General features: G+C 40.9%; 1 protein-coding gene and 1 pseudogene across 1 annotated transcript in view; one reads left to right on the top strand and one right to left on the bottom strand.

Annotated features, from left to right (window-relative positions):
• The window catches only part of LOC126176899 (cuticle protein 4.9-like), a 59,802-nt gene that overhangs the window by 6,881 nt on the left and 40,720 nt on the right, over positions 1–12,201 (bottom strand). The gene's annotated exons all lie outside the window — the stretch shown is intronic.
• LOC126177773 (5S ribosomal RNA) lies at positions 7,710–7,827 on the top strand (annotated as a pseudogene).

Below are 12,201 nucleotides of genomic sequence, written 5' to 3'. Positions count from 1 at the left end.
CCTGCAGAGTCTTCCACTGGAGTTTATCTATCATCTCCGTAACGCTTTCGCGATTACTAAATGATCCTGTAACGAAGCGCCCTGCTCTCCGTTGGATCTTCTCTATGTCTTGTATCAACCCTATCTGGTACGGATCCCACAATGCTGAGCAGTATTCAAGCAGTGGGCGAACAAGCGTACTGTAACCTACTTCCTTTGTTTTCGGATTGCATTTCCTTAGGATTCTTCCAATGAATCTCAGTCTGGCATCTGCTTTACCGACGATCAACATTATATGATCATTCCATTTTAAATCACTCCTAATGCGTACTCCCAGATAATTTATGGTATTAACTGCTTCCAGTTGCTGACCTGCTATTTTGTAGCTAAATGATAAAGGATCTATCTTTCTGTGTATTCGCAGCACATTACACTTGTCTACATTGAGATTCAGTTGCCATTCCCTGCACCATGCGTCAATTCGCTGCAGATCCTCCTGCATTTCAGTACAATTTTCCATTGTTACAACCTCTCGATACACCACAGCATCATCTGCAAAAAGCCTCAGTGAACTTCCGATGTCACACAGTACCTTCTGCATAATTTAACACAGCCTTTTTCCAAAAAACTGTATATTTTTGAATATATAAATAAAAAATTGCAAAAAAATGTTGTGAATTTTCCGATGTTACACAGTACCTTCTGCATAATTTAACACAGCCTTTTTCCAAAAAACTGTATATTTTTGAATATATAAATAAAAAATTGCAAAAAAATGTTGTGAATTTTCATTACAATTGAAAAAAAATCATCTTTAATCACTGAACTAAAATTTTGTAAAATCCCTGTGTTAAGTTGTAGCCCATATTCCAATAAATAATCTGTAAAAAGTTCAACTTCCTACCTCAAATACTTTGTGAGGAAAGATGTAATTTATAAGCGTTATTTTAACATTGCAAGTATAGGGCGTTCCGGAGCCCCTTAAGCTAAGTTACGCCAAGGACAACACACACACCCATGCCCGAGGGAGGATTCGAACCACCGACGGAGGGAGCCGCGCGGACCGTGGCCACAGACCGCGCGGCTGTCCAGCGCGGAAAAAGGTCTGTTAATAGTGCTATTAAACTTTCCTCTACATATGCTCAGTATCTCAGTGCAGCGAGTAAATATTTTATTTAGTGTGACTTTAGCTATCAGAGTGAACTTACTGTTTCTCGAAAGTGAGGCTGTTAGGTTATGTAGAATTTCTATGTGTGTTGGTGAAAACTAGATATCAGTTTGAGATGGAACAGCAACAATCAAATGTGCAGGCCTCAGAAGAAGCAGTCAAGGCAGATCCAACTGCGTTTGACCCAAAGATGGAAACTTTAAGACAGTTAAGTTTACAGGCCGCTAGACAGTCCGAAATGCCCACCAAGGAGGACTTTGTCAGTCTACCCAGTATGGAAGACATAGCAAATTTACCCTCTGAGCAGGATTTTATTGCCTAACACAGCGAAGTATCTGGGATTGCACGGCAACAGGCGAATTTTGCTACAAGAGTTACAGAATTAGTAACTGAAATCACAGAACTAAAAAAGTGACAGGAAAAGTTTCCACAACAAGGACAGAAAACTCGGCCTGAAACCACCACTCCTCCTGTTGCGGACTAAGTTGTATAGGTATCCAACATTAATTCTGGCCATTAGAAAAGGATACCGGAAAAGTCGGACGAATGGAAGCGATACTTTTCCTCAGAGATAAATACTTAGTCTGAGACAAGTGAAGTGGAAGTTAAACGAACTGTAGATGACAAGATTAAGTTGGTGGTTGGAGTCTTACTTGGCTCCAATACATCATGCGATTCAAAAGTTCAGGAGGAGCTACATAGGATTAAGCGACAGAGAGATTCGAATCTCGAACAATGGAAAACTCTGATGACTGATGAAACGGCATTACATGCTGAATTCACTGGTCTGGAAAATTTGTGTGCTTCTGCTTTACACAGAAGTTCAGTAAACATTATGAGAATCCCAGCACCTTAATCCTTATAATAGCAGCAATTGACAGATATCGTATTGCAACATTCAGATGTTTTTGAGAAATGGCCAGGTATCATTAAAGGATATATACATACCTTTTAGATGTGTTTCCTTACCAAACGTTTAGCACATCTTTTATGTAGTTCCCTGGTCACTATGATACACACTTGAAGACGAAATTTAGAGGATGTTGAGATGGGATTTGATAGAGACACCCACCAGTCCATATTGTATCTCCTTTCTGTAGTGCCTAGACCAGGTGGAAAGATGCATCTTGTATTCGATGTTTGGGTGATTAACGAGATTATTGTACCAATTTGGACACGCCTGGAGAATGTGTGTGCGTTAATACTAATGTTACATGGAGTAAAATACTCAACAAACATCGATCTCTGACCTTCATATTGGCAAGGACCAATAAAACCAGAGCCAAGGGAATATACTTTTATTTATTTATTTATTGTTCCATGGGACCACATTAAGGAGAAGTCTCCATGGTCATGGAACGAGTCAATACATGAAATTATAACACGATTGTAGAAACAGATAAAATGAAATATAAGAAACATATTCAGCCGACACGTCATTAGTTTAAATAAAGAAAATCAAGAATGTAACACTGAAATTTGCTTAATTTTTTAGCTCTTCCAGGAGCTCCTCGACAGAATAGAAGGAGTGAGCCATGAGGAAACTCTTCAGTTTAGACTTAAAAGCGTTTGGGCTACTGCTAAGATTTTTGAGTTCTTGTGGTAGCTTATTGAAAATGGATGCAGCAGAATACTGCACTCCTTTCTGCACAAGAGTCAAGGAAGTGCATTCCACATGCAGATTTGATTTCTGCCTAGTATTAACTGAGTGAAAGCTGCTAACTCTTGGGAATAAGCTAATATTGCTAACAGCAAACGACGTTAAAGAAAATATATACTGTGAGGGCAATGTCAGAATTCCCAGACTATTGAATAGGGGTCGACAAGAGGTTCTTGAACTTACACCACACACAGCTCGAACAGCCCGTTTTTGTGCCAAAAATACCCTTTTTGAATCAGAAGAATTACCCCAAAAAATAATACCATATGACATAAGCGTATGAAAATATGCGAAGTAGACTACTTTTCGTGTTGAAATGTCACTTATTTCAGATACTTTTCTAATGGTAAAAAAAGCGGCATTTAGTTTCTGAACAAGATCCTGAACATGGGCTTTCCACAACAGCTTACTATCTATCCGTACGCCTAGAAACTTGAACTGTTCCGTCTCGCTTATAACATGCCCATTCTGTCTGATTAAAATATCAGTTCTCGTTGAATTGTGAGTTAGAAACTGTAAAAACTGAGTCTTACTGTGATTTAGCATCAAATTATTTTCCACAAGCCACGAACTTATTTCATGAACTACATTATTTGATAATGTTTCAATATTACACACAAGATCCTTCACTACCAAGCTGGTGTCATCAGCAAACAGAAATATTTTTGAATCACCTGTAATACTAGAAGGCATATCATTTATATAAATAAGAAAGAGCAGTGGCCCCAGCACCGATCCTTAGGGAACACCCCATTTAACAGTGCCCCATTGGGACTGAACATCATTACCACTCTCAATATTGTGGAGAATTACCTTCTACTTTCTGTTCTTAAAGTAAGAGGCAAACCAATTGTAAGCTACTCCCCTTACTCCATAATGTTCCAACTTCTGCAGTAATATTTTGTGGTCAACACAGTCAAAAGCCTTCGTTAAATCAAAGAAAACACCTAACGTTCGCAACCTTCTATTTAATCCGTCCAAAACCTCACAGAGAAAAGAGACTATAGCATTTTCAGTTGTTAAGCCATTTCTAAAACCAAACTGTAAATTTGACAGCAAATTATGTGAATTTAAATGCTGCAGTAACCTTGTATATACAACCCTCTCGATAACTTTAGCAAACACCGATGGCATAGAAATAGGTCTATAATTATCAACATTATCCCTGTCTCCCTTTTTATAAAGTGGCTTCACTACCGAGTACTTTAATCGGTCAGGAAACCGACCACTTCTAAAGGAAAATTTACAGATATGGCTAAGTACTGGGCTAACATACATGGACCAACACTTCAGTATTCTGCTAGATACCCCGTCATATCCATGAGAGTTCTTGGTCTTTAGTGATTTAATTATTAACTCAATCTCCCTCTTGTCAGTATCATGGAGGAGCATTTCAGGTAACAGTCTCGGAACACTTTTTTCTACGAGCGCTATATGATTCCCTGTTGGGACTAGGTTTCTATTTAGTTCACCTGCTATATTCAGAAAGTGATTATTAAATACTGTACATATATGCGACTTATCAGTAACACGGGCATTCCCACTACACACTGATTCTATATCCTCGACCTGTCTCTGCAGACCAGCCACTGCCTTTACGACTGACCATATGGTTTTAATTTTATCCTGAGACTTAGCTATTCTATCTGCATACCACATACTTTTTGCCTTCCTAATAACTTTTTTAAGCACCTTACAATACTGTTTGTAATGGGCTACTGCATTTAGATTGTGACTGTTTCTAACGTTTTGATATAATTGCCACTTTGTTCTACAAGATATTCTTATACCTTTAGTCAGCCACCCAGGCTGCCTGTTTGTGCTAGTACCCTGTTTTGAACGTTCTAACGGAAAGCAACTTTCAAAGAGCACGAGAAAAGTCTTGAGGAAAGCATTATATTTATCGTCTACTGTATCAGCACTATAAACATCTTGCCACTCTTGTTCCTTGATAAGGTTTACAAAAGTCTCTACAGCAACTGGATCAGCTTTCCTAAAACGTTGGTAACTATATTTAACCTGCGTTGCAGCACAAAAATCTTTTAGACTTAAAATTTGTGCATCATGATCTGAAAGGCCATTCACCATTCTGCTAATAGAATGCCCTTCTAGTAATGACGAATGAACAAAAATATTGTCTATGGTTGTTCTACTGTTCCCTTGCACTCTCGTTGGAAAGAATACGGTTTGCATAAGATTATATGAATTAAGGAGGTCTACAAACATCCTCTTCCTTGCACAATCACTTATACAATTTATATTGAAGTCACCACATATAACTAACTTTTTGTATTTCCTATAAAGTGAACCAAGAACCTCCTCTAGCTTTAGCAAAAACGTTGTGAAATCGGAGTCTGGTGATCTATAAATAACAACACTAAGAAGTTTAGCTCCACTAAATTTAACCACACCTGCACAACATTCAAACACCTTTTCAGTGCAGTACTTTGAAACATCAATTGACTCAAATGGGATACCGTTTTTCACATACATGGCTACTCCCCCACACCGCAAAGAGTTCCTAGAAAAGCTGCCAGCCAACCTGTATCCTGGTAAAGGAAGCCTCTGAATTATCTCCTTATTTAAGAAGTGTTCAGATATACCAATAATTTCAGAATCAACATCTATAAGTAATTCACTAACTTTATCTCTAATGCCTTGTATGTTTTGATGAGATATACTAATTCCCTCATTAATCGGATACCTAAGCTTTGTCGAAAGTGGTTTCTTTGTTAGAGAGACTTCCCTTAAGCAGAAATACCTGTCAGCTGACTTCAATCTAAAAAAGGTACAGCTCTAACACCCACAACTACCGGAATTTTCCCATGAGTGATCCCACCACCCCCACCTATGCTGTCGTCTATAAGCTTTGCCAACCTCCCCTTCCCATACCTGTTGAGGTGCAGGCCATGACTAGTGAAACCCGTCCTGCTGATAGACTCCACCGACACCACTGAAATGTGACTCATGCCTTCTGTCATTAGCGCACCCCCAAGTCTCATGTTATTGCGCCTGACGGCTGTATTAAGATGAGGCCGATCGTGACGCTGAAACAGTTCCACGAAATGCACATCCGTGTTGCCAGTCTGAGTGGCTATCTTTTCCAGGTCACCATCTATGTCATACTCCCCATCCCTATCAATACTATTACCAGCCCCACCCACAATCACTACCTGGTCCTCTTTTGTAAAATCCCTACATAACCCCCGTATGTTAAAAGTCACCTGAGCCAATCCTGCATTAGGCTTCACAATGCTGGTGACCTGGTACTCACTCCCCAAAACTTCCTGCAACTGCTGGCCTACACCTCTACCATGAGAACTACTTAACAGCAGAACCTTCTTCTTTCTCTTAGACTTTGCAACTGTCCTAGACACCGTAACTGCTGAGGTCTGCTGCATACTTCCTACATCTACAACTACTAGAGATTCCTCTCCACTAGACTCTGACAGTTGGTCAAATCTATTACAAACACCAATAGTAAAACTATCTGAAAATCTCCTTCTCCTAGCAGATCTCTTGCCAACAGCCAGCTCCCATTCCCCAACCCCCTTCTCCCTCCTCATCCCATCTAGCTCCTCCTGTGCGTTTTTCAACTGCACCTGAAGGGCACAGATGTTACGCTCCTGCTCCTCTATCAACTTACTCTTGCTACATAACCTGCAGTTCCAGGAGAGGATCTCACCAGAATGCCCACTGGCTTCCCCACTGCATTCCCCCCAGTGAAAATACTTCGAACAAGTCTCACACCGCAATCCACTACTCACGAACCTACGGCAAAGCCCACACTTCTCACTCATGGTAAAATTTTACAGTTATTGAAACAAGAAAACAACTTTATCTAAGTTCCGCTACTACAATAAGAAGATGTTAAAAACTGACTACAATAATCACAAACTTGCTCCACAAGGAAAGTAACTACTATTATTGACAGTATTAACCAACAACAAATGAGAATATAACAAAATACTAACACAGAAAGAAAATCAAACGTCTGATGACAGTAACGAAACTGAAAGCAGTTCGCAAAAATTTCTTCTGAAGTTATTTCACCGGAAAACACCAAGAAGACCGGCTGAAGACTACTAAAGTTCCTAAATAAAATACTATACACAAACAATTAATTAGTACTTAGCTTTCGAAGCGCCGCTACAGCTGCAACTGGTCAGCGCGGAATGTAAACACAATTACTGCCTACATTTATACTGAAAGGTCATATTAGTTCAGGGTTCTTCCCTTTGGGTTGAGCATTACCTCAAGAGTTTAATGTAGGCATTAGACACAGTGTTGGGACCAGTACTTAGGAGTCAACTAACTTCAGTTGTGGATGACCTTCTATTGGAAACAACGGCATTAGAGGAACCAGCTAATCATAAGAAGTCACATTTTTGTCTAATACGAATCAACTTTGTTTGTCATCTCACCAACATTTAAGCGAAGTGGGATTACAGATAATCATAAAAAGTCACATTTTCTCAAATATGAATCAAGTGTCTTGGTCGACTCATCAATTCGGAAGGTATTCTATCTCATTGTGGCAAGATACGAGCGATTAATAATTCTGAAGTACCAGGAACTAAAAAAGAATCGCTTTGAGATCAGTCTATGAATCCCAGAACTTTGCTTTGATTGTTGAGGAAAGATGTACTTTGGCAGTGGACACCAGAATGTCAGAAATCGTTTGAAGCAATTAAGTCATTGCCAATATGTTCTCAAATTTTATGTCATCCTCATACGTCTTCAGAGTATGGACTTATGACTGAACCCTCAGCTGTAGGTTTTTGTGCGTTCTTTGCAAGTCGGATTTTACCAGACTGTGAAAGGTCTTATACTACTACAGAGCTGGAAGTACTAGACGTGGTATGGGCATTTCAGAAATTTTATTACTATTTGTATGAGAAGGGCAACGGCCTTGTCACAGTGGTTGCACCGGTTCCCGTGAGATCACCGAAGTTAAGCACTGTGGGGCGTGGTCGGCACTTGGATGGGTGACTATCCAGGCCGCCATGCGCTGTTGCCATTTTTCGGGGTGCACTCAGCCTCGTGATGCCAATTGAGGAGCTACTCGGCCGAAGAGTAGCGGCTTCGGTCAAGAATACCATCATAACGACTGGGAGAACGGTGTGCTGACCCCACGCCCCTCCTATCTGCATTCTCCACTGAGGATGACACGGTGGTCTGATGGTCCCGGTAGGCCACACGCGGCCTGAAGACGGAGTGCTTTTATTTGTATGGGAAAGAAACAATAGTTTACTAGTGGCGCAATACCTAGTAGACTTGTAGTTACAGATGTGCCAATGGTGTTTGTTGCTAGCTGTCACTTGCATGAGCTAAGATTGCTTTATGCCATTCGACAGAGTCCCCTCTGTCCTCCCTTCCTACCCTTCACATCATCTCTTGGTCATCACAAGTGTTAATGATGTAGTTTGATTTCCACCCTTCTAACCGTGATACTTAATTTTTCTCTAAAATGTTTATTGCTATTTTATGTTTCTACAGTTGTTTCTGGGACTGAATTTGTTAATTATTGTGTCTCGACATTTAATGCAAGATCCCAACTCTACAAAAACCATGCCACTTGGTGCCATGTTATAGCTAGTTCTGTAACTAGAGTATGTGGTGCTAGTTAACTGAGTACCGTTATGATGGTGGATACCCTTTCAGACAATACTGTAAGTTATTTTCTTTCCCCTGGTGTGTAAACTTGGTTGCTAATGAATTCAAGTATGTTCAGTCTTAATATTTCATCTATAAATTGTACTTTCATGCTGACTGATGTTTTTGTCAGATATTGTCATGCTAGGCCGTGCTCGAAACGTCTAAATGTAAAGTTTGAACAAGTAATGGACTCTTCTTTAATAGCTGCTGAAGAGCGTAAAAAGGGCCTACTCAGTATCCAGAAGCCCCTGTGTAACACATAATTGACCACTAGATATGGCAAGCAGCGGACTCGCCAACATAAAACAAGGAGGGGTGTGCTGTGTTGTCGGCAGACAAGCAGCAACAGTAGACTGGGTCGGTAAGGAAAGCTCAGTGACATCGAATGTGGTCCAGTCACTGGCCGTCAACTCAGCAACAAAACCATCACCGACATTACAACCCTTCTGGATCTGCCCAGGTCGACTGTTGGTGGTGTGATTGTGAAGTGAAAATCCGAAGGAACAACCACAACTAAACCAAGACGAGACACACCTTATGTACTGAGTGATAGAGACCGTCGAGCAATGCGGATGGGGGTTGTAAGAAATGGCATGATATCAACAGAAGAATCACTCGTAGAGTTCCAAAGTGATATCAGCAGTCCAGCTGACAAAGTGACTGTTTGCGAAGAGTAAGAAAGAATGGCATCCAATGGTTGAGAAGTTCCCCGTAAATCACTCATTTTTGTAGTCAATGTTAAGTGACGCCTGACATGGTCCAAATAGTGACGCCACTAGATGGTGGATGACGGAGAACGAGTGATTTGGAGTGATGAGTCACACCGTGTCCTCTGACAATCTGACGGAAGGGTTTGGGTTTGGCGAACGTCTGGAGAACATTATCTGCCATCACAGGACGGCAGTGCAATGCCAACAGTGAAGTATGGAGAAGGTGGTGATATGGTATGAGGGTGTTTTTCGTGGTTTGTACGTACACCTCTTATTGCAGCAATTGTGAGGTAACTGTTTATGTGCAATAACGTTCCTGAAATGGACTGACGTGCCCGGAGTCCCGAGCTAAACCAAACTGAACGTCTGTGAGATGAGTTAGAATTTCGACATCGCTCCAGAATCCCAGCGTCAGACATCGTTACTTACCCTGATTTCGTTTTTTTTTTTTTTTAGGAAGAATTAGCTGCCATTCCTCCAGACATTCACACACTCCAACGGAATTTAAGTATGTTTAGTCTTAATATGTCATCTATAAATTGTACTTTCATGGTGACTGATGTTTTTGTCAGATATTGTCATGCTAGGCCGTGTTCGAAACGTCTAAATGTAAAGTTTGAACAAGTAATGGACTCTTTTTTAATAGCGGCCGAAAAACGTAAAAAGAACCTAATCAGTATCCAGAAGTCCCTGTGGAATACATAATTGATCATTAGATATCTCAAGCCGCGGACTCGCCAATATAAAACAAGGAGCGGAGTGGTGTGTTGTCGGCAGAGAAGCAGCAACAGTAGACTGGGTCGGTAAGGAAAGCTCAGTGACATCAAATCTGGTCCAGTCACTGGCCGTCAACTCAGCAACAAAACCATCAGGGACATTACAACCCTTCCGGATCTGCCCAGGTCGACTGTTGGTGATGTGATCGTGAAGTGAAAACCCGAAGGAACAACCACAACTAAACCAAGACCAGACACACCTTACGTACTGAGTGATAGAGACCATCGAGCAATGCTAAACCAAACGGAACGTCTGTGAGATGAGTTAGAATTTCGACATCGCTGAAGAATCCCAGCATCAGACATCATTACTTACCCTGATTTCGGTTTCTTTTAGGAAGAATTAGCTGCAATTCCTCCTGACATTTGCACGCTCCAACGGAGTCAACCCACCATAAAGTAGATGATGATGTTTGGTTTGTGGGGCGCTCAGCTGCGCGGTTATCAGCGCCCGTACAAATTCCCAACCTTTGCTCAGTCCAAACTCATCATTTTCATGAATGATGATGAAATGATGACAACACAATCACCCAGTCATCTCGAGGCAGGTGAAAACCCCTGACCCTTCCGGGAATCGAACCTGGCACCCCGTGCTTGCGAAGTGAGATCGCGACCGTGAAACTACGAGCTGCGGACCCCATAAAGGAGAGGTGGACACACCTCGTATTAATGTCCACTGATAGGTGTCTGGACAGTTCTAATCAGATGGTGTACAACCTCTGTCTCAATATAATAGGTGTATGTGTTTTGCCATTTGATACATGTGAGTGGACCGGGTAATCTAGGCGGAAAGTGAAATACTGACTCTCCAAGCCGAGAGCTGTCACATGAGGAATCTGACCCTGCGACTTTTTATTGTCATATCGAGGATGTACTAAGTCCAAAATGACAATAGTATTGTAGCAGTTGTAGTTCTTTAAGAATATGTCTCCTTCTCTTCGATGTGATATTTGTTATGTACTGAAAATAAATCTGTTACAAACTGAACCTAAAAATTACTCTAATTAGTGATCGTTTAAAGTTACAGTGACTGCTACATAAAATGCATACTCAGAAACTCAATACAAAAGAGAAAGATGAGAAAAAGAGTCACTTGTCGCTTGTAAGGTGTGTATGGAGTATCGGAAATACATTTACAAATATTGGGGCCAAATTCTTCAGACCAATGCAGGAAAACTGTATATGTTAGGTGTTCTCTAAGAATGTGGAGCAAACACCGGAACAGTTGCAGTCAAGATATCGTTCCAGTATCAAGTACCATTTTGAATGGTTGCAGTGGACAAATTACAGGACTACCCCATTTTATATCTATTTCATCGGTTCCTCGATACTCATGCACATATCACATTTCAAATCGCTGTCATCTGATCACAGTCGCAATATGAAATGTAACTTAGCTAGTAGCCCAGATGTTCCAATTCATAAAATAAACATTTCTCAAACTTTTTCTCCATCGTAATACCGGTATCTGGAAGATGGTCATTCATCTCCAGGCACAGTTCAGTATCATGTTACATTTAAGGGAAAAAAGTGCACTTTCTCTTATCAATTTTGCAATTTTTCCGAAAAAATTAACACAATCATTAAAATCTGTCCAAAAAATGAAACATATCCATTGGCTGACAAAAAACTGCTGCATCCAGAAATGATCGGACGTTGTAACTATGCACAAGTATACACTATCGGCGAGTATGTAACTGACTAAAATTAAAATTTTTCTGTGGTAAGCTGAAAGACCACCAAAGTGCGTTGGTGTTGTTCGTGTTTAGTGTTGTTTATGTTTTGTTTTGTTACAAGGCCTGCTAGGGCATATAACAGGCGTGAACAACGTTAGCTATTGAGAGATCACTATGAAAAACGAAGAGAAGCGTCGTACGCGTGCCAGATTGCGTTATCGGCACATGACAGAGTTTGAGTGTTCTCATTGTGGGTCTCCATTTGGTTGGCTGCTCGAATCGTGCAATACCCAGAGACTTGGAGCATTCGGATGTGACACTGACCCAGTTTTGTTCTGCATGGGAAAGTGATGCTAGGTATAATCGTTGTCATGTATCTGGTCGACAACATCTGACTTCCACAAGGAAGACCGCCGAACTGTACACCAAGGATACCGCCGGTCCATGAAATACTCACCTGGCATCGAAGAACAGGTAACAGACTCCATGAACATTCTGTGTAATCCCGCACAACTGGTCAGGGGATAGCAGCAACTGGACTATGGAATTATAGACCCATGCATAGACTGCTCTC

The sequence above is a fragment of the Schistocerca cancellata genome, chromosome 3 (genome assembly GCF_023864275.1).
Source record: "Schistocerca cancellata isolate TAMUIC-IGC-003103 chromosome 3, iqSchCanc2.1, whole genome shotgun sequence".
NCBI lineage: Eukaryota > Metazoa > Arthropoda > Insecta > Orthoptera > Acrididae > Schistocerca > Schistocerca cancellata.
This window is presented reverse-complemented; position numbering and strand designations above follow the sequence as displayed.